Consider the following 24,544-nt stretch of genomic DNA (forward strand, 5'->3'; position numbering starts at 1 on the left):
ATTAGAAGAAGTGTCATGCAACCTAGCCAAAAGAGTCTCCTGCTGTCTCGGAGTGCTTACAATTGATTAATATTCACTTTTCTGTTCTCCAGAGGTCATTTATAATGCTGTGTATTTGTGGTCTCCCTGCTGGGATTCGTTTGACCTTGAGATAACACACGTTACCAGAAGAGAACACATCTGAAGCAGGTATGCTTTATTTGAAAAAAAAAAAAAAAAGCAAATTAAGACATCGTAGGGTACTACGTTTACTTTCTTAAATGATTTTTATCCCAAATTGAAAATATCATATCAAAACCTAATATTTTTCTAAAGGTCAGAACTGATGCCTTTCCATGTACTGAGCAGAGAAAACTTGAGAAAACTGTAAATAAGTGCAGCTTACTATTTGCTGCCTCATGTCTGTTCTATGGCCTTCTCAGTATTACCTGTTGCTTCCCTTCCCGGGGAAAACCTATATGTTGTCCTTTGTCTTAATTCTTGGGGACTGTGTTCTCTGTTATCTGTCACCACTGGAAATGGTTTGGATCAACAAATTCCCTGAAGTTTTATTGATATTGACTCTTAAATTGAAGCCTTTCAGATGGGGATTTGTATAGAGATAGTCTGGGTCTGAGTAAGCCTTCCTTCCCGGAACCCCTCAAATCACACTGGCTAAACCTACCTAGCCATGCCAGCCCTGGGGAAGAGAATCAAGGCAGGTTGTCTCTTTCTTATAACACTATCATTATTAAAATAGGGGAAGTATGAGACCTGGAATCAGACACGTTCATTTCCAAGTTCTGAACAGTTGGCTTAGTCTTCAAAGTGTGTGTGTGTGTGTGTGTGTGTGTGTGTGTGTGTGTGTGTGTAGGCTTTATTTAATATCATTATTTAATTACAATTCTTCCACATACTATCTATGTAATCTCCACCAAGTTACTTACTTCTGTGATATTAATTATCCTCAGATCTAAAATAGAAATACTAACCCCATCCTTAATTTAACTTGAATTAATTTCAATAGAATATGTACAGCAACATGTACAGTGCTGGACACGTAGTAGGTAGTCGATAAACATTAGAGCCTGTCACAGAATAGAAAGCAACTTCGTTAATATATCCTGTCTCTCTGAAACTAGCATGAAAAAAATTTTATTTTTATAAATAAAATGCATGAATATGATTCAGTTACCAACTGAGAACAAATACATTTGGTAGGTTTGTATGATATTGTTAAATTGATTTATTGACCTTCTTACTTTAAACAATGCTCACCAAAAAAAGAAAGACATTAAATTCAAAATATCAGAAATATCTTGTATATATTAACAAAAAACAATGTCAATTCAAGCTGTAGTAGTAACAAAAATCATTGAAATCCAACTTAAAATTAGTATATAAAAATCTCCATAGGTATATACAATTTTCCTATAGGTATATACAATTCTTTGTCTTGAGCTTGTCTTGCCTTGGACTTTCACAAACCAGATCTTGAACCAGATTAAGAAAAGACAAAGAGCTTTCAATGGATAACACCCTGTTTCTGGTCATTCAGGATTGAGGCCAGGGACTACATCGCCAGATGCACAAAGTAAATTGTCAGAGAACTCTCTCAAGTGTGTTCTTTCTACCCCCTTTAGGGAAGAGATCTACCATTTAATGCAGGTTCTACAACCTCCTTATCAGCGACCTTCTCACCTCAAACACTTATAAGCCAGACTTCCTCTCATCTAGAGATAGTGAGAGGCTCTGATAATAAGAAATTTCTCGCTTACTGTGGTCAGCATGGCCTGGCCTCCTGTGGGTCTAGTATCACATTGGAAATAAGACAGAAAGGTAAGTGATTGGGGCATAGTAAGGAACCACCCGTCCCCCACCCCCGCCCCGCCCAAGCCTGATGGTTCACCGTATGGCCTGGATCCTCTGACCTGGTGTCTTCCTCATTCTATATTGTCTGTAGTGACCACCAAACTTAGGATTTGGCTCCACAAAGAAATAAGGAGATATTAGGGAGAAGTTCCCACACTTATCCTGAGTCTGAGTATGTTATTTCCACTGCTTTTTGCTGACTTTGCAGTAAACTTAGTAAAATCAACCTGGAACTAAATCTAAACCTACTATTCTCCAACTTGATTGAGGAATCTAATAAATGGTAAGACTTAAGTGTATTTTCAACCTATTTTTAAGCATCAGGTGAAAATTATAAAAGTCAATAAGAGCAGTCATACATTTTTTCGAACCAATTACGAAAACCACTTAATGGTGTGGGAGAGTGATGGTGTTTGGCCACTGCATATTCCCAACTATTGATATCTTCTATGAGTCATGAGGATGGAAATAGGAAGATAATTTTGTTCTTTTTGTTTGTTTTTTGTTTATTTCTGTATTCCCAGAAACTAGAACAGTGTTCCTAGCACCTAGTAGTAGCTCAATAAATATTTGTTGACTGGCTGAAGGAATGAATGAATGGTAAAAGCAGAACGCATATACTACTTCAAAAGAAGAGATATGTGTGAGGGTGTAGGGGATTCTGGTTTTAGAAGCAGTGATAGAACAGGGAGTACTATGAGAGAGTATAGAAGAGTGAAAAACAACAGGGCTCTAATGGAAATATGGGAATAATATTTACTGATGGAGATGGCATCTCATAAATGAGGACAAAGTGCATAATTTGAGTAAAAGTAAAAGAACGGGTGTTTGCATAGAAAATAGTAGAAGGGCCTAATGGAGAAAAAGGGCTGAATTATGTACAAATGTGGAAATGGAAAGGAATCCTAGAGTCACTTTTTGTCCTTCAAGAAAAAGTTGCTAATAACCAAGAAAAAGATACTGGTAGTTAGAAGTTAAACTGGAGACTTAGTGCTGGGAACAAGGGAGGGGAGAAGGGAAGGAAAATATAAGAGTTTAACAGGCCACAGTGTCCCATGAGCCACGTTCATGTTTCTTAGCTTCTAGAGGCTGCAAATTGAAATGCTTACAGGGAACAGCTAATGAGTGACTAGTGTCTAACAGAAAAATAGAAAGCATATACTCCTTCTTAAGGCAGCAGTCAGTAAAGGTCCTGTGATTGTTTGCCATGCAGAAATAGACTCAAAGAGAAGCCAACAATCTGCATTTGTATGTAAAAATCTTCTAATTTGTAAATGCTGGGAACTGATTCAACTTTCATAAAAATTGTTTATGGCGCATAGCACATGGATTTATAAAACACAGCACTGAGAAAAAAAGAAATTGAATGAGATTTCCAGCATAATATCATTTATATAAATTTAAAATGTTTACATAAAAAACAACCCAAAATATTTTATAAGATTTCATGTACATCGAATGACATAAATCAAACACATTAGAATCCTGCCTTGGTTATGCGAGGCAAGACTGATATGAGAAATGAGAGAGGAATACCAAATTAAAAAAAAAAAGTATTACGTGGACATATGATAATAACATGCTATGGACTAAGGAGTGCAATTATCCAGCTTTCTCTACCTAAGATCCAAAAGTAAATGAATAAATATAATTAAAATAAAACACACAGTAAAGATCCAAACGAACATACCACAAAAATCATGCTACTAGTCGGTCCGTGAGCCACTGGTTTGAAAATCCTTATTTACATCTTGTCCTCCAAAAGCTCCCATGAATATGGTCAGAAAATTGGAGAATTTTGAAGAAACTTGGCTGGAGAAGAGTCAGAGGCCATGGCGTATGAGCATAACGTTGCTTTGGCTGCTGCCAGTGTGTCGTCCGCTAATGCTCCTTCTGAGGATTTTGTGCAAGGGGTAACCAAGGAAATGAGGAGCAAAAGGCAAGAAAGTATATCAGAATAGATGAAATCTGCCTCTAATGACTGTCATCCAGTCATAAATACCCTGGTTTCATGCAAAGTATTTTTATGAGTTCTCTGATTTATCTCTTTAGACAGTTATTGTAAACTCTTCCTCAAGCACATACCTGGAGGTTATGGGTGATAGTATTTGGGCCAACACTTACTTCCAACTACTGATACCTTCTTCCATGCGAAGGTATATCAGTTAACATGAAACTCTTGGCTTCTCTCCAGCCTCTCATTCACTCCTCCCCAGGGGATAAGAAGTGCTATATCTTTGGGAGGAGAAATAGGCTGACCCTTCCTTCCTCCGTTCTCTTTAAAGGGAAGCCCTGCAGATTCCCAGTACTTTCTATATCTTGTTTGATTAATTCTGAAGAGCTGTATGCACAAAATCTACTTGCCTAACAGTAACAGACCTAAAAACTACATTATCTGAAGTAATTAGTGGTATTATTATTAGTTATTATTTATCTGCTTTACTCTTTAACTCAATTAGTTTAGAACACAAGCGCAGAAGAGATGTCCTATATTTAAGGGAAACTGTCAAAAGCAACAATAAATGTAAGTATTTATAAAAGTGCTTTGTTTCAGGGAGATCAGCTCCGTGCTTTGTAACAACCTAGAGGGGTGAGATGGGGAGGGTGGGAGGGAGGCTCAAGAGGGAGGGGATAGGTATACATAGAGCTGATTCACTTTATTGTACAGTAGAAACTAACACAACATTGTAAAGCAATTATAATCCAATAAAGATGTAAGAAAAAAGGACAACTGTGACCAAAAAAGAAGTGCTTTGTTTGAGATCAAGTGTCTTAACGTTTAATATTATGCCTTATCAACTCATATCAATCAAAATTTACATAAGAATGAGATTAATAAAACAGAATTTATCTTATTTCATGACATGACTTTAAAGAGAATATACAAACAGTAAATTTTCAAGAAATTTCATGTAGAATCATTATGCTAAATATTTGAAGCTTTGTATTTATTTTTTTTTAAGTTTTAAAATTCTGAAACTGTGTAAATCCTTATTATATGCTTTTTAAGTTTTCATTCACAAATAATTCTTCCAGGAAACTCCTTGGTCATTATTGAAATAATTAATTTCTGTATGTATTTTGTTGTTCATTGGGTCCAAAAATCATCTACGTTTAAAGAAGCAACTGAGTCCTTATTTTGTAGATGATTTAGTTATTGTTCAGGAACATTTCATGTCTATAGAAAAGCCAAGGAGAGAGTTAGTGGGAGAGCCAAGACAAGAATCCATGATTCCTGATCTTGACCCAGGTTTTTCTCCTTTATGACATTTCCTCTCAGAATGACCTGAAGGTGATGGCTAGGATTTTTAAATTATTTTTATTCCAAAGGAAATATCTCTAATAATTCATTCAACAAGGATAAATTGAGATACTGCTTTGTCTCAGGATAAATTGAGATACTGCTTTGTCTCATATGTTCTGCTTGGGACTTATTCACAAAGATGACATAGTTTTGACATCAGAGAATTCACAATGAACTAGATGAGATGTGTGTGTGTGTGTGTGTGTGTGTGTGTGTGTGTGTACACACACATATATATATGAAAAAAATAATAATAATGACATAGACTGCTTATAAAACCGGCTCAAGAGATAAAAAGACCCACTCTGCTTAAACAACTTAAGGCAAATTTTAAGAAAAGGAGCCTCTTAAACCAGATCTTGAACCAGGATTTTACCAGCAGTTTATGAAAGGTATAGACTTTCCATGAAACACATTATAGGTACCAGGAATACTTACTGGAGTTTATTATTCCTGCCTAGGGAAAGTAGCTGTGGAGCAGACAGGTAAAGTTTGTAGAAAAGGCCCAGCTTCAGGTATAGTAGGAAGTTAAGAGTTTATCCTGTAGACATTGAGGAACCAGCTTCTTCATTAAAATACTGAACCTGTAAGATTGCTTCCTCTCTTTTTGTATTCTCTACCTCTTTAATGGCCTACAATCAGTTTTAAAACATTTAGCAACTAATATAAGTATGTTACTGTGCCTATTCATGAAGTAAAGTCAAAGATAGTATACACAAATCCTACTTCATATGAAAGAATTTGTATATGTAGTATAATTTTCCAAGCCCGGCTTTACATATTCAACACATGCTACTCCTCAGGGTTCCTCTGTAAATTTAAGCCCTCTAAAAGATTGTGGTTTCGAAAAGAAAAAAAAAGAAAAACTTGCACGTACGGTTTTATTCTATTATGTATTAAATAGACCAATATATTTCCATAAATCAGTTTGTTCCCTGGCTTATGATGAAACCAAATTCTCAAAACTTTTAACCAAATTAATAATCATGAACAACGGTCATTTTATTTTTCCCTTAAAGCCTAATGTAACCTTTTAAGTTAAGAGTGTGTTGTGATTAGTGTTCAAGGCTAGTACTGTTTGAAACAGTAAATTTCTGTTTTTATATAACAGTAAATTATATTCTACTTTTTTCAAAGTTAGGTTTTTAAGTGGCAAATTTTCTCTAAGAGTGCTTCTGAAAATTAACTTCTATTGAATGGTAAATGCAAATGATAAAATCCTGGATTGCAAATATAATTACATTAAGTACACAGAAACACCAACTATGAATTAAAAAAATTTTTTTTGAGTTAAATTATTAAAAGTTTATTCTAGTCCTTGGTAAAGTAAGATTTAATTCATGTGTTATTTAAAAAAATCTAGATAATGGACTATGTTTAGTATTTTGGGGAGGTAATATAGAGTTGGTTGGGTTTCAGTACACTATTTACTGTATATATGATTTTACTCAACCCTCCATCAATTTCTTTATCCATAAAGTGATAAAAATAGAGCCCACCTCTCTGGTTGTTGTGAGTATGAAGTTGATTACTACATGAAAAGATCTTAGAATATTTCCATAAAATAAATGTCAGCTACTATTTTTAGTCACATCTAAAAATCAACTTATCATTTGAAAGGGTGCAGTACATTTGTTACAAGTATTCTAAAGATATTACATATATTTGCAGTTATGTTCATAATCATCCGCTAACAAATCTTAATCACTCATATCATTTTAGTTTATAACTAGCAACTTTACAGTGTAAAAGTATTATCTTCACAATTATCATTAATCCTTCTATATTATGAACCCTATAGTCTACTATGTCATCAAATAAAATGGAAGTTCTCTCTGTGATAACCGATGCCCCTTCCTGGAGAAATATGCACATATTTCATGTATGCTTTTTAAAAATTTTTCATTTTATATTGGACTATCGTTGATTTACAATGTTGTGTTAGTTTCAGGTATACAGCAAAGTGATTCACTTATGCATGTATCTATTCTTTTTCAAATTCTTTTCCCATTTAGATTATTACAGAATATTAAGCAGAGTTCCCTGTGCTATACAGTAGGCCCTTGTTGGTTAACTATATTATATAGTAGTGTGTATATGTTAATTCCAAACTCCTAATTTATCCCTCCCCCCCACCTTTCCCCTTTGGTAACCATAGTTTGTTTTCTATGTCTGTGAGTCTGTTTCTGTTTTGTAAATAAGTTCATTTGTATCAATATGTTTTTAGATTCTGCATATGAGCAATATCATATGATATTTGTCTTTCTAATTCACTTCACTCAGAATTCAATTGTGTAATTAAATCTTACTTGGGACCACTAAACAGTCATCTTATATCCGAAGAACCTACTGTCAAAAACACTTGAAGGTTTGCTGGTTTCCTAGCTTTGAGCACTTCAATGTAAAGAAAAATTCTAATAACTTTCTATTTCACAGACTATTTCTAGAGTAAACTGACACATTTAGGTTCTCTTCTCTCTGACCTCCTTTTTCTTCTTTTCTCTGTATTAGCAGTCAAAGTAATAATGATTAACATTTATTGAGGACTTACTGTATATTACCAACATTATCTCCTTTAATCCTCATAATAACTCGGTGAGTTCAATGCTATTATCATCACCCTTGTGTTATAGATGAGGAAATTCAGGTATATTTAATTTCCCTAAATAACTTGCCTAGAGGCACAGAGCTCATAAGTGGAAGAGCCAGGATTTAAACCCAAGCAGCCCAACTCCAGAGCCCATATGATAGCTCACTATCATATGATACCACAGACATGAAAGACAATGACAGACAGAGAAACTTTATGGGAACATATGTATATGTATAACTGATTCACTTTGTTATAAAGCAGAAACTAACACACCATTGTAAAGCAATTATACCCCAATAAATACGTTAAAAAAAAAAAGACTCTAACAGCATTTCTCTTCATCTGCTTCTTTATTCCCTACATGAATATGCAAACATAGAATAACAACATGTGGATATCTTAGCCCTGTTCCTGGTAATAATTTAGCAACAGTTTAGCAAACAGAAAAATACATATCATCGTATTATTAGATTTTCAGTTCCCTTATTTTCCCCTTCACTTTTCTGCAATCCAATAAGATGAATTTTAGTGAAGGGGAAGGCTGAGATTTGCCTGTAGAGAAGAGCATGGAAGATGAGTGGGGAAGGAAGAGAAAGGTATTAGCCATCGTAGTCTGAGTTTCAGGGAAGGTTGGGGGTTTTTTTGTTTGTTTGTTTAGCTAGAGAAGAGAGACAGAAGAGGATTTGTAAAATATTAAGATACAGAGGCAGAGATTTCTAGGATGTTTTGGTGTGTGATATAAAAGAAATCCTGCAGTATAACTCAACTTTCTATTTTGTTATATTTTGATAGACTTCATTAGACAGGTAAATTGCCTTTCTTTCTTATTCCTCTTTCTTGCTCTCTCTCTCTAATTCTTTCTTTCTTCCTAACATTGGGCAAGTGCTGGTAATTCTTCTGAATGCCTCACCAAAGAGAATGTGGGCATCTTTGTGCTACTCTTTCAAACATCCTTAGTTAAGTATAGAGTTCTACAGCTATGTTCTGTGATAAAACCTATATCTCTCTCTTTTTAAAAAATATTTATTTATTTACTTATTTATATTCAGCTGCACCAGGTCTTAGTTGTGGTATGTGGGATCTTTAGTTGCAGCATGCGGGATTCAGTTCGCTGACCAGGAAACGAACCCGGGCCCCCCTCACTGTGAGCACAGAGTCCCAACAACCGGACAACCAGGGAAGTCCCCCTATATCTCTCAAAGAAGAAAAAATTATAAGACTTTATTCAAGTGTTTCAGTGACACTTCTAACCTAATTTCCCAACAAACACCCTGACTTATATTTTTGCCTCTTCACTAACTCCCTATTATCTTTGGTAAGCCTCTTAACAGCACACACTACCTTGTCTCCATATTCGTGAAGTAATACTTAAAAAAATTTTTTTTAGTAGAACAGAAATTGAGAAGTAACTGATGAGAACACCCTAGAGCCATAGAGATTAAGATCGATGTTAGACAGTACTGTGGTCTTGGCCAAATCACATCTTAGTCCCAGTCTGTTCAATAATTTGCCTTTAGGGCTTCCCTGGTGGCGCAGTGGTTGAGAGTCCGCCTGGCAATGCAGGGGACACTGGTTCGTGCCCCGGTCCGGGAAGATCCCACATGCCGCGGAGCGGCTGGGCCCGTGAGCCATGGCCGCTGAGCCTGCGCGTCTAGAGCCTGTGCTCCGCAACGGGAGAGGCCACAACACCGAGGCGCCCGTGTACTGCAAAACAAAACAAAACAAAACAAAAAACCAATAATTTCCCTTTAGTTCTAATCCCTGGCCACAACCTCCTGTGTTTTTAGGCTCTTCTCTTCTGTCCTTAACAATTTAGATTCCCATATCTTTTATTTCCCTCTATTTTCTCTCTACACTTAGACCTCGCTACAGTCTCTGACTTCTTTACTCTCCAGCTCTCTATCTGATTACCTGAATGACTCTTAGATCACGCTCAATTTCCTTACATTCTTCTGCTGCTTTCTTCACTCAAAAAACCCAAACTTACATTAATGCTCAAATATGCCTTCTGTGCTCCTATCCCCTAGGCACTGAGAACCTGTGCAGAAAACTACCAAACCAAGCAGACTGTGATCATCTCTGGTACACAGTTTTAAGTCTCAAACGGCTCCTCTGCATCAATAGTTAATGTGTTTATTGTCCTTGGTCAACTCCTCCTTCCATTTCTGTCAATGAGTCTTCCAGATTCCAATCTCTCTTCTTAAGTTCCTTGATCAACTCCCACCACCCTCTTTCTGGGCAGAAGACCTTATCTCCAATTGCACTGATACCATTGAAGCCTTCAGATACAATCTAGCTCTATGTCCAGGCTCCAAATCTACAAATCTGTCTATAGACAAACCCAAGCTCACTTTTTTTTCCCCTCTCATATGTAAGAATTCACTGACTTCCCACCTACCACCTATTGTCAACCAATAAGCCTGTGCCATCCTGATTCGTCTGGAGTCTTGCTCTGTTAGTTAAGGACCATCTTACCTCTTACCTCTGTATTTTCAACCTCTCCCTCTCAAATGGCTCTTATCTCTGAGCATTTAAATATGCTCAGGTCTTCCCCATTATAAAGAAACAAACTTCCCTTTAATGGCAATATTTCCTTCTAAGAACAATCTAATCTTTCTCAGTACTTCCTCATCCAAACTTCTCCAAGATTAGTTTATATTTCTGTCACGGCTTTGTCACTCATGTGGTCATCCTTAATGCATAGTAATAAAGATTCTTTCCTATCACAGCCCTGGACAGTCTCTCACTAAGATACTAATGACTTCCTCATCACAGTGTCTATAGGTAAATATTATTCCTTATTGTCCTGGACTTTCTGTAGCAAGCAAAATTGATAATTGTTCCGTCCATCTTTCTAGAAACATATAGGAACACATAAAACTTTCTACCTACCAGACTTTGTTGGCACTTATCCTCTAGCTTGAATTTCCTAATACCTTGTAGCCGATTCTATTGTCCCCTTATTGGACTTTTTCTTCTCTGATCACATAAAACTTTCTAAATACGGTGTTGATCCACTAGTCTTATTCCAAATCTTTCACTAGGAGATCTCAGCCCACACTTATCATTTTAACTACCAGCTATATAAAAATGATGTCTGAATTGATATTCCCAGTTAAAAATATCTATTGAGTTTTGACCTTATACATTTCAATGTCTGCCAGATACTGCCATTTGAATGGCCAAAAGCCCTCTTTAAAATTAAAATATCATTAGCCCCTCCTCTTCCTCTCTAAACCTACTTTTCTAGGATCTTTTATACAAGTTAGGGGCTTCACTGTCTACCTAGTCACCCACACTGTAAATATGTATTCTTAATTATTTCTTCACCCTCCTTTTTTACCATTCAATAAATATCCTCTGATTTTACCCCCAAATATTTCTCAAATGTATCTATAGTACTCTTCTTTCCACTATTACTTTATTATCTTTAAAGTGGATTATTTTAGCAGCATCTCAGTTAGCTCCAGGCTAAGCATTTCGAATTCATTCTCCATATGTCTACACCTGCTTATAATCCTTCTGCATCTCTCCCTTGCTCATAAGAAAAAGGACCAAGATACCAAACATGACATAGAAGGTCCTCCACAATCTGTCTTCCATCCCTCCCTCTACCCATCCATTGCCATTTTTTATCTTTCACTTTGTGCTTTAGCAACATTAGTGAAGTTCCCTAGAAAACCATCTGTTTTAAGCCTATCTGCATTTGTTGTTGACTCTATTCCTGGTCTTAACATGTCTACCCATTTTTATCCTACCAATTCCTCCTCATCAACTAAGAATCCCCCTCTAGGAAGTTTCCCCTCCTCTATTCTCTATCATCCTGAATCCAGGTTAGAGTCTCCTCACAAGTATTCAATCACTGCATTTATTTTGCTGTGTTTGCCTCCTCAGTGGATCATGCCCTCTTTGAGAGCAAGAGCCATAGCTTTCCGTTACCTACCATGATGCATAATAAATCCTTAATAAATAATTTTTAAAATAAATGAATGAGTAAATATATTCTGCCAAGAATAATGTTGATGTATCAATCTAACCTAAAAACTCCTCTATATTCATACTCTAAACACAGCTACCACTGTGTTTTTTTGAGAGAGCTATTATTATTTGACTTTTTCCTACCAGTAATCCTAAAGGTTAATTTTAATAAATTAATATTGAGCCTTTATGCTTTTCTTCCAGGAAAGCTCCTTGTCTTAATGTCTGGAAATATAAAATGATGTTATGAAATTGTAAAAAATTGTAAAATTTTTATGATAATGAACAAAATTTTTATTGATAAAATCGTTTCAAATGAAAGAGTACATGAAAAAAATAGATAATCTAAAATTTTATTATTAGCCTATTATAGAGTCTGCACCTAGCTTCTTATCCAAGATAAAATTTCTGATTTTTATTTTTAATTTAGCTTCCTTACATTTTCCTGCCGTAAAGGCTTGATGGCATATATAGGCATACCTCAGGTTATTGCACTTTGATCTATTGTGCTTTGCGGATGATGTGTTTTTTACAAATTGAAGATTTGTGGCAACCCTGCATTGAGTAAGTCTATTGGCACTATTTTTCCAAGAGCATTTGCTCACTTCATCTCTCTGTGTCACATTTTGGTAATTCTCACAATAATATCTCAAACTTTTTCATCATTATATTTTGTATGGTGATTTGTGATCAGTGATCTTTGAAGTTACTATTGTAATTGTTTGGGGAGGCCACAAACTGAGCCCATATAAGGTGGGCGAATTTAATCGATAAATATTGTATGTGTTCTGACTACTCCAGTGACCAGCTGTTCCCCCATCTCTCACCTTCTCCTCAGTCCTCCTATTCGCTGAGACACAACACTGACATTAGGCCAATGAATAACCCTGAACTGGCTTCTAAGTGTTCAAGTGAAAGGAAGAGTTGCACATCTCTCACTCTCAATCAAAAGCTAGAAATGATAAGGTTAGTGAGGAAGGCATGTTTAAAGCTGAGATAGGCCCAAAGCTAGGCTCTTGCACCAAACACTGAGCCAAGTTGTAAATGTACAAGAAAATTAAAGTGAAGGAAATTAAAAGTGTTATTCCAGTGAACACATGAATGATAAGAAAGTGAAACAGCCTTACTGCTGATACGGAGAAAGTTGTAGTGGTCTGGACAGAAGATCAAACCAGCCATAACATTCCCTTAAGCCAAAGCCTGATCCCAAGCAAGGCCTCAGCTCTCTCTGATTCTAAAGGCTGAGAGAGGTGAGGAAGCTGCAGAAGAGAAGAATGAAGGCAACAGAAATTGGTTCATGATATTTAAGGAAAGAAGCCATCTCCGTAACATCAAAGTGCAAGATGAAGCAGCAAGTGCTGATGTAGAAGCTGCAGCAAGTTATCAGAAGATTTAGCTAAGATAATTCATGAAGGTAACTACACTAAACAGGCTTTCAATATTAGATGAAACAGCCTTATTGGAAGAAGATGCCATCTAGGACTTTCATAGCTAGAGAGGAGAAGTCAAAGCCTGGCTTCAAAACTTCAAAGGACAGGCTGACTCTCCTGTTAGGGACTAGTGCAGCCAATGAATTTAAGTTGAAGCCAATGCTCATTTACCACTCTGAAAATCCTAGGGCCATTAAGAGGCAGAACACTCTGCCTGTGCTCTATAAATGGAACAACAAAGCCTGGATGACAGCACGTCTGTTTACAACATGGTTTACTGAATATTTTAAGCCCACTGTTGCATCCTACTGATCAGAAAAAAAGATTTCTTTCAAAATATGCTCATTGACAACACATCTGGTCATGCAAGAGCTCTGATGGAGGTGTACAATGAGATTAATGTTGTTTTCATGCCTGCTAATACAACATCCATTCTGTGCCCCCATAGACCAAGGAGTCATTTTGGCTTTAAAGTTTTATTATTTAAGACACTAATTTCATAGGGCTATAGCTGCCATACATAGTGATTCCTCTGATGGATCTGGGCAAAGTAAATTGAAAACCTTTTTGGAAGGATTCTCCGTTCTAAATGTCATTAAGAACATTTGTGATTCATGGGAAGAGATTAAAATATCAATATTATCAGGAGTTTGAAAGAAGTTGATTCCAATCCTCATGAATGTTTTTGATGGGATTAAGACTTCAGTAGAAGTGGTGACTACAGATGTGGCAAAAATAGCAAAAGAACTAGAATTAGAAGCGGAGCCTGAAAATGTGACTGAATTGCTGAAATCTCATGATAAAACTTGAATCGATAAGTTGCTTCTTCTGGATGAGCAAAGAAAATGGTTTCTTGAGATGGAATCTACTCTTGGTGAAGAAACTGTGAAGAGTGTTGAAATGACAACAAAGGACTTAGAATATTACATAAACTTAGTTGATAAAGCAGCTGCAGGGTTTGAGAGGATTGACTCCAATTCTGAAAGAAGATCTGCTGTGGGTAACATGCTATGAAACAGCATTGCATGCTGTAGAGCAATCATCTGTGAAAGGAGGAGTCAAGTGATGCAGTAGACTTCATTATCTTCTTTTAAGAAATGGCCACAGCCACCCTAAACTTCAGCAACCATCACCCTGATCAGTCGGCAGCCATCAACATCGAGGCAAGACCTTCCACCAGCAAAAGGCCTCAGATGATAATTAGCATTTTTTAGCAATAAAGTATTTTTTTAACTAAGATAGGTACATTGTTTTTTTAAGCATAATTCTGTTGCACACTTGACAGACTACAGAATAGTATAAATGTAACTTTTATATGCACTGGGAAAGCAAAAAATTTGTGACTCCCTTTATTGTGATATTCGCTTTATTGCTGCAAACCCGCAACATCTTCGAGGTATGCCTGTAGACTGTTACAGAAAGAATAAGGAGCAGCACAGAATCAAAAACATTGAGAACAATTTATGAATATTTGCACCAAGATTATATATATACAATATATAGTAGATGTACAGTAAAGGAATATCCTGCTACTGACATAATATGGGTAAAAACTGGGCAGCTCATTTCAATGACAAAATATTGGGTATCTCTTATCCCATGGAACAAAGGCCTTATTAGCCAAGAAAGGACCTTTATGAATCAAATAATGATTGGTAGGAGCAGGACCTGAATTTAAAGATGAATTATATATTTTGAGTGCTGTCAAGAGATGCCAGGGTTTCCCTAGTGGTGCAGTGGTTGAGAGTCCGCCTGCCGATGCGGGGGACACGGGTTCGTGCCCCGGTCCAGGAGGATCCTACATGCCATGGAGCAGCTGGGCCCGTGAGCCATGGCCGCTGGGCCTGCGCGTCCGGAGCCTGTGCTCCGCAACGGGAGAGGCCACAGCAGTGAGAGGCCCGCGTACCGCAAAAAAAAAAAAAAAAAAAAAAAGAGATGCCAAATCAACAAAATTCTACTACTTGAACTTAGCAGCTGAAATGAGGTCACCTAAACTTTCGGTTCCAGCTCCACACATCATAAGACTGTCTCTAGCAGCACCAGCAATATAACGCCATTCAATAACCACAGATTCATATTATTTTAAACTAGTAAAATATTGTGTTATCTAAAGAAATAGAAATTACCTTTTGCATTAACATATCTCCAAAAAAGACCTCTGAGATTCCTTTTGAGTTTCTTGCTTTAAAGTGGAAAATCACTCATAAATTCATTAATATATGCCAAATATAATACAATAACAAAGAAAAGAAGGGTGAATTAAATTTTATCAAAGCTTCAGTCATTAAGCTTAACTGTCCTTGTTTGTCAGAATGCAATCAGTTTCTATGCTGTTTTATAATAACACTTTCTGTAACTTGACAGAGTGTTTTTTTTTTTATTTTTGTCACTCTAACCAGGTAACATTTAAAACATCCTAGATCCTTATTTCAGGAGTGGAGATCTTTAAGAGATCAAGGCATTTGAGTACCTTGAACTTTCAGTGGCATTTAGAATCTCTCTCAGAAGGAAGTGGGGTGGTGACTTTTTTTTTTTTTTTTTTTTTAGGACAGACAAGTTTATTGTTAGTTTCCTCGGGCTGCCATAACAAAGTACCACAAACTGGGATCACTTAAAACAACAGAAATGTATTGTCCCTCAGTTCTGGAGGCTAGATATCCGAAGGGTGGAGACTTTTATGTTTTAATGTTTCCAAAGACTTTCATGATGTCACAGGGTAAGAGCTCAACAAATCCTTCTAGTGACTGGCCTTCGGGCAGCTCGCCTCTGCTTTGTAACATTTAAATACATGAGACTTTAGTTATTAAAGACCTCTCAATATTTATCCCACTAATTTGCTTTCTATATTTGTCTTTCCAAGTAAATTCCATGCCTTTGGGATGCATATTTTCCTTTTCTGCCCAAAGTGACTTTCTTCTGCTACCAAGAGTTATTATTGAGGATTTGGCTTTTGTTATGAAAGAACTAGGCAGGCAGAGTTACTAGGAGGGATCCTAAAGGTACAATCAACTCATATTAATGGACAGGGTTTCCTGGTCTATTTCTTAAAGAATGTAAGCAAATAGTTTACCGATAAGATGAATTTGACATTTTATTCTATAAGTTTACTCTCAGTATTGACTATGTCTTAAAATTTGGCAATTTTCTTCTCCATTTTTGCCAGTTAAGCTAAAAAACAACCATGCCTTTGATTAACTTTAATATATTTAGGATGAAACAATATAAAAAGGATTTAAAAGATGATTTTTTAAAAACACACACAAATATAAGAACCAATTCTCATGATAATTATTTTAAATTGGAGCAAATTACAATAAACTGATTTTAGTAAACACACACACACAAATAAAAAGCCATACTCTCATGATAATATTTTAAATTGAAGCAAATTACAGTGAACTGATTTTAGTAGTTTTTAATGTAATAAATTTTAGATCCAAAGTGTCTTTACTAGAATTACTTTGTAGAATCGAAACCTCTCTGAAAAAAAAAAATTGTGATGCCTTTAAATTGAGAAGAGGAAAATAAATGTTTCTCAGCAAACACTCCTGACCTTATAAGGCTTTAGTAAGTGTGTGGAGGTAAGCTCTTTCCTGAAGTGTCATCGTCTCTGAGGATAGAAAAGGGATCCGGTTGCCAAGTGACGTTCTAATTCTCATGGTTGGGCCTGCTGTCTGGAAAAAAAGTCATGCTCCATTTAGTAATTCCAATGTTTCTTCCTCTTCCTGTAAATGAAGGGTGCAGGAGTAGGAACACATTCATTCACAAAAAAGGAATAGAAATATGTATCCCGGGGGAAGGAGCCATTTTTAGAACTGTCTAAGAATATGTATTTGGGCAGATCAGATGGTATTTTGCAATGTTATTGTAGTGACCACTAGGTTTGTATACTGGCTTTGGACATGTGTTCATTTCTGAAGCAGGAGTCATTTTGAAGAACTAAGAAAATGGCTTTGCCAAAGAGATAAATCATTATATGGCTAATTTCTTTGTATCTAGTTCAAACCAGCTCCCCTAAGCAGAACTTATAGATATCTATGAAATTTAAAAAGTAATAGTCTACATAGGATTCCTTACCAATGACATTATTCTCATAATGTAGTCTTACAAGTTATTGTCTTTTTAATTTAGAACATAATTTATGACTTATTAAATAGGTCATAAAAACAACTGGGCAAGGGGAAATTGAGACATTGCAGGAGAAATCCAGGTCATAGAGCTCATCAGGTACAGTCAGCTAGAGAACTGATCGTTCTTGGACCCTGCTGATTTGAGGCATGGACTGGTTTTCATCACAGCTAATAGGGGCCATTTAGGAATAGGCATGGGGTTGTATATAAGGGACACAGATTATAGACAGAAGTCTTGGTTTCTAGGCTCCACCACATCCCTACTCCCCATCACACAGTATGTGATCTTAGGACAAGATTTTAACATCTTTAAACCTTAGATTCAAAACCAGAAGTGAAGACTAAATAATTTCTAAAGCTTTTTCTGGCTCTAAGTTCTGTGATTCCATGTTGTATTAGATTTAGCTCTTTCTCAACTGTGTTTTCATGTTCATTCAAGTCAGTATTTCACCTGAAAATTAACCATAGTTTTGTTCTCTAAAATTCATCATTAGATTTTCTGACTTGCATATCTTTTTATCCGTGAGACAAACAGGATGCATCATGCCCTGTCCTTCAGAGAAAAGCTGCATCCTAGCTTAAGGATTACAATGGAAAGGAGTGAGGTCACACTCTTCCTGAGATGATGGCCACTGTCTGCATGGAAGGTTGCTTTCTCTCAAGAGAGTAAAACAGGTTATCCTACCTCTTTACCACCTCATGCCTTTAGCCTCTCCAAGACCATCAAGCTATATATGTATCTGTATATGATTTTCTTTACTGAAGTATTAGTACAATTTAAGATGGTAACCATAAAAAGAGAAAAACTAAAGCTTTATGGTAAATAGTATATTTTCAGTTTCTAATGTAAAGATACAAGAGTTGAGTTCTTCATAAGGGAGTCCACTCATAGGAACCTCCCCATACATCCTAACTTACCTCCTACCAACCCCCATATTAAAATGAACAGCAATCTAAGTGCTTCCTTTTCCAAAACTTCTCTTGGCTAATTTTCACCCTTTTTTTTTTTTTTTCAGAAAACTTTAGCAAAACCTATTCCTGGATATTTTCTTCCACAGTGTATTTTCCCATATTTATGCTATACAATTTGACTTCTTCTAGGGAAAGGCTTTTTACCATAAAATAAAGAGACAGGGACCAACTAACTTCCCAAATCCTTCCTTAGGATGGAGGAGAAAAACAAATGACCCCATCTCTAAGTCCTTATCTTAGTCCTAAATCAGAAAAGTGAAAGGAAGACCATGTTCAGATAAAGAGATATTATCCTGCCTTTTTCCACGATCTTTGTCATTTGGAGGTGTCTGGCCTGCGTGAAGGAAGAAGATGCTACATGAGAATAGATCAGAGCTTAGTAAAATCCAGCTTTAGAAGTAAAATGCAGGGGCCAAGTGAACCATCATAAGAGCAAAGGCCAAGTCTTGATTGCAATGTGAACCACAGAGAGTAACTTTGCTGGAATGTCTAAGGGATTTCCAAGGGTCTGGTGGTGAGGGAGAAGAGTTGAGCTCTAATTTCTGTTTTATGAATAGGTTTTTTGGGAATAGAATCTAATTATCCTGTTTTCATGGAATAACTCCCACCGTTTCATTAAAGTAACCCCTAGTTACACTCTGATTCCAATACTGGTGGAACCACCAACATGGTAACTCTGACATCTGGAAAGCCAAAAGATTGCTTTACTGCATGTAGATATGTGCATTTATGAGGTCTAATAAGCGTTGTCTGGTTTTGAGAGTGCTATTCTCACCCCACACAGATAGATTCTATAGTAATTGAGAAATAGAAGGTTCAGATATAGATGAAAATATCTTCTGAATTATATCTGATAGAGGTAGACTGGAAAACCTCTCTTGCCTCTGAAACCAAAATGGGTGACTTCACATGTCTAGGCACTGGGACTTACATTTGGAGAGAGCTGGGTCTGCAAAGCAGCACATGCTCTATTAGCTGCCTCACATTGAGCTGCACACAGAAAGCTCCAGAGGAAAGGTCACACATGCTTAGCAACCTTAAGCGTATTGACATTGAACATTAGAAAAAAGAGATGTAGATCACTGTAAGTCAGACTCCCACTGTCATGCCCATCATATAAATTACTCCTCCTTCCAAGGAAAGGAACAAGTGAGAGGTCAGAGAAAAGTAGATGGTCTCACTGTAGTATTTTTGAGAGAGTGGAAGTTCCTTCTTTGTGAACAAAGTAGGACATGGGAAGAAGGACTGGATGATTTGCCTCATGATGGTAACAAGGCTGGTAACTTGTAGTGCATTAACCTGAACTTATACTGTGGACTGAATGTTAATTTTTTCAAGTTAATGATTATAAACCTGGACCCCACCTAATAATTTTAATGGTGCTGCTATTTGTTTCTTTCTTCAGAACTTGTAGTAGAGACCTTCCTTTATTTACTCAGCAAATGTAGAGTTCTTACTTCACAACAGATACTAGGAATACAGTAGTGCCCTTGAAGAAAGCATGAAATATTTGAGGAAATAACCAAGTGAGTAAACAGCTTCAATATACATTGGGGAGTGTTACAGCAGAGGAGAGTAATGGGGAAAGAGTCACAGAGGTGTTGACACTGAAATAGAAACCTCAAAGATGAATAAGAGTTAAACTGTCAGGCAAAGAGAGGGGAAGCTATTCCAGGCAAAAAGAGAGCAGCATGCCTAAAGGTGTGGGAAAGCTGCGCTACTTCAGGGATATCAGGTAATGAGTGCGGTTTGCCTGGAATTTCAGGGACACGGGAAAGGTGGATTTCTTCATCTGCCTGAATTACCATATTGCCACTTCCTTCCTAGGACATCATTTCATACTTTCATGTAAATGACTTATTATACCCTCTTATAGGTCAAGACAATAACAAAAATAAAGCAATATTATTCTTCAATGCCTTTTCCCACTTTCACAAAAAGAAAAGTACAATCAATCATGGTCATGCTTCATTTCTTGTCAGTCTTTTCCTTCATATCTGTCTTTGGGGGAAAAAAGTTTTCTTATGTCTATACTTTGTTTTGTTTAGAGAGTAAGCCCAACTTTTCCCTTTTTTTTTTTTTTTTTCAATTATTCACTGCTGAGTCTGTTCCTGGGGATATATGCAGAAGTTCTTTCTTAGGACTCTTCTTTGCCCAACTACACTTTAAACTCCACAAATTCATAAGAAAAATTGTCCTGTTGAGAAAAGCAGAGGCCATGAGTGTGTACTATGCCTGAGAATTCAGAATATATAGAGAAAACAGGACAAAATTTGATCATGGAAAATTAGACAAGTGTCAGCTGATTAAGAGCCTTGACCTTTTCATAAAGAAGTCATTTGAAGGAAGCAACATGATCGTATCTGTGTCTTCAAAAAAGTTTGTGGAGAATGGACTTTAAGTGGAAAGACTGAAGAGGTGAAGGGAGACTAATTATTAAACTGCTGCAAAATTCTTGGGACTCAGCTATTATTAAACTATAACTAGGATGAGGTTAATAGGAGAGAAGAAAGCAGTGGCTCTAAGAGATATTTGGGAGGTCAGTTTGACAGGATGCGGCGGAGGAGATGGAATAATTAAGGGTAGAGCCTTTTGCTTAGATTAGAAACACAACAGGAAAGGGAGCTGATGGGTCAGTGAGTGGAGAAAAATACCGAATTTAATTCTGGACCTTTTTAGCTTGAGGCCCCTATGAGACAATCAGATCACACTTCTTTTGGAATATTTCAGAGCTAGTTAAAAGGTGCTATAGGAGCAGATTGGATTTTTCAAAAACTGAAAAAGTAACTTTCGAAGTGGAACTCTTATGTAAAGTATATTTGGTGTGAAATGCTCTTTTGCTTTTATTTTCAAGGAGTACGATTATAAAAATCGTAATTTATAGGTTCAATGTTAAAATTATTTGGATATGATATAACAATCATATGCTAAAGGAGTAAGTTTTAGATTAAAATCTATACCATTCGCTAAGGCATATGGAGTGATATGTTTATTTAACTAGTTTTTAATAAAAATAGCAAAATATTTATATAGTAAAAATAGCAATATATTTATATAGTAAAAATATCCAACAGAAGAAAGGCAGTGAAATAAGAATTAAGTCTTCCTCCCTCCCCAGCCACCAGTACCCATGTTCTGCATCCTCTCCAGCCTTCCTCTCTCCCAACCCACCCTTAAGGAACTACTGTCATCAGCTATTAGTTTTTTTGTATATTCTACTGGAAAAAAGACCTACCTGTCTAACACAAACATAAACACATCGTAACCTATTATGAAGTTTAATTCTGTTTTTAATTAATACATCTTTAATATTGTTTCATATTCGTGAATAAAGAACTAATTTATTTTTATCATAATGCAAGCATGATGATCCGTTGTGTGAATGAGCCATAGTATCAGAAATAGCCTTTTCCTAATCATTATATAGGTTTGGTGAGAAACTATACTGGCCCTTGAAAGCTCAAGAGTAGAAAATCCACTTGCTGTTCAGGTCAGTAGCAATTCTATTTCACTGCTCTGAATAATTTTATAGCTAAAAGAAGAGCTCCCGACCCCCACCCCCCCCCCCCCCCCCCCAAATATAGGCGTCTCAGATACTCTGCTCTGCCTTGGGCAGTTTTAATCTTACAAATACTGACTCTCAAAAAACTTAGGTCCCTGACATGTTAAATTGAAAAAGTCAATGTAGTTACGGTTAGATATTTCCTCCCTCTTTGCATTTAATCTGAACCTTCAAAATGTTTTATATTGAACATATATTAATTGGGCAGCTCGTTTTTATAAACAATAATAAAATAAAGAACTTTGAGAGGATTGCAAGGTCAGGGGAAATTCTTGATCAGAGGAAGTTCGTGCATGTGACTGCTCACAAGAGTCGTAGATACCGTTCGTCCGCTTCTGCCTATTGCTTAATAGACTGGGATTCTTGAGTCAGGAAGTGAATTCCTGAGATAAATAATCTGTGGGAATTTCTCATGTCCTTCTCAGATTCTTTTTTGAAGACCATCAGCAAAAATGATTTACCATAATGGAACTTAGGGAGAAAATTGTTCTCAAAAGTTTACTCGGTTCCTAAGCTTGTATGTCATGAATCCACAAAATCAACACCTACTATCAGAACTCACAGACCAGTGTAAATAGCAGTATAGAGACCTGCTCTTCCCCAGACACTTCTCAGAAGCCCCACAAGCTGCTTTCCAAAGATCCCGGCTCCTCTAATTTAATAAAACTGGGAATCTTGTGGGATAGTGTGCCTCTCTGACAATACTTTTTAACTTAAGTTTTCCTCTTTACTGTCAGAGAATTAATATTTAACAGCATTTTACTGAAAATAATATTGATACTAAAACTTGATAGTGTGGGACTCTATTTTGAAGGACTATAGATGGAGAAAAAGAACTTACTGTGTCTGCAAGCGTACTTTATTTGGGAAGAAAAGAATATTCCTAACCACATCACCAATTCAGTATAGCTCATGCTTGAAATGTGTTCCATTCTGGATAATATAGCCTTCCATGTGCTTCAAGTTGAGCCAGGCTATTAGAATTCAGCCTGGGTTTCCTCCCCTAAGATTCAGTTATATATTAATTCCTCTAGACACCAATGTTTTTCTGTCTGGCAGTGAATACTACTGAATTCAAAGCTGAGGGATATGGACCTTTCCCAGGTCTATGTCCCGTCTCCATACTTCCTGTCTGCTGTTCTCCTATGTATAGAAACTTCTCCTAATGTCCAGCATTTTCCAGAATTCTGCTGCCTTACTGTAGCCACTACGCTAAACCACCTGATATCAATGAACACATATGTTCGTGGGAGCTTGCTATGTCCACTACGTATTGGGCAGCCTATGCCTGGGGCAGTTTTCTGAGGCAGTATCTAAATTAGCAGTGGCTAAATGAATTTGCCCAGCTCCTTTCCTGCCTTAATCTTTGACTGAATATTCATTACACTTTTCTTAACACCATGCATTATCCCAAGTATAGAATGTAAATTCCTGAATTTAACTGAGTTACCAAATTTATGCTTGAGGAAGTTCTTTTATTTATTTTATTTTTACTTTTTTACATCTTTATTGGAGTATAATTGCTTTACAATGGTGTGTTAGTGTCTGCTTTATAACAAAGTGAATCAGTTATACATATACATATGTTCCCATATCTGTTCCCTCTTGCGTCTCCTTCCCTCCCACCCTCCCTATCCCACCCCTCTAGGTGGTCACAAAGCACCGAGCTGATCTCCCTGTGCTATGCGGCTGCTTCCCACTAGCGATCTACCTTACGTTTGGTAGTGTATATACGTCCATGCCTCTCTCACGCTTTGTCACAGCTTACCCTTCCCCCTCCTCATATCATCAAGTCCATTCTCTAGTAGGTCTGTGTCTTTATTCCTGTATTACCTCTAGGTTCTTCATGACATTTTTTCCCCTTAAATTCCATATATATGTGTTAGCATACGGTATTTGTCTTTCTCTTTCTGACTTACTTTACTCTGTGTGACAGACTCTAGGTCTATCCACCTCATTACAAATAGCTCAGTTTCGTTTCTTTTTATGGCTGAGTAATATTCCATTCTATATATGTGCTACATCTTCTCTATCCATTCGTCTGTCGATGGACAGTTAGGTTGCTTCCATGTCCTGCCTATTGTAAATAGAGCTACAATGAACATTTTGGTACATGACTCTTTTTGAATTATGGTTTTCTCAGGGTATATGCCCAGTAGTGGGATTGCTGGGTCATATGGTAGTTCTATCTGTAGTTTTTTAAGGAGCCTCCATACTGTTCTCCATAATGGCTGTATCAATTTACATTCCCACCAACAGTGCAGGAGGGTTCCCTTTTCTCCACACCCTCTCCAGCATTTATTGTTTCTACATTTTTTATGATGGCCATTCTGACTGGTGTGAGACGATATCTCATTGTAGTTTTGATTTGCATTTCTCTAATGATCAATGATGTTGAGCATTCTTTCATGTGTTTGCTGGCAGTCTGTATATCTTCTTTGGAGAAACGTCTATTTAGGTCTTCTGCCCATTTTTGGATTGGGTTGTTTGTTTTTTGTAATTGAGCTGCATGACCTGCTTATAAATTTTGGAGATTAATCCTTCATCAGTTGCTTCATTTGCAAATATTTTCTCCCATTCTGAGGGTTGTCTTTTGGTCTTGTTTATGGTTCCCTTTGCTGTGCAAAAGCTTTGAAGTTTCATTAGGTCCCATTTGTTTATTTTTGTTTTTATTTCCATTTCTCTAGGACGTGGGTCAAAAAGGAACTTGCTTTGATTTATGTC

Source organism: Phocoena sinus, chromosome 4 (genome assembly GCF_008692025.1).
Source record: "Phocoena sinus isolate mPhoSin1 chromosome 4, mPhoSin1.pri, whole genome shotgun sequence".
NCBI classification, from domain to species: Eukaryota; Metazoa; Chordata; class Mammalia; order Artiodactyla; family Phocoenidae; genus Phocoena; species Phocoena sinus.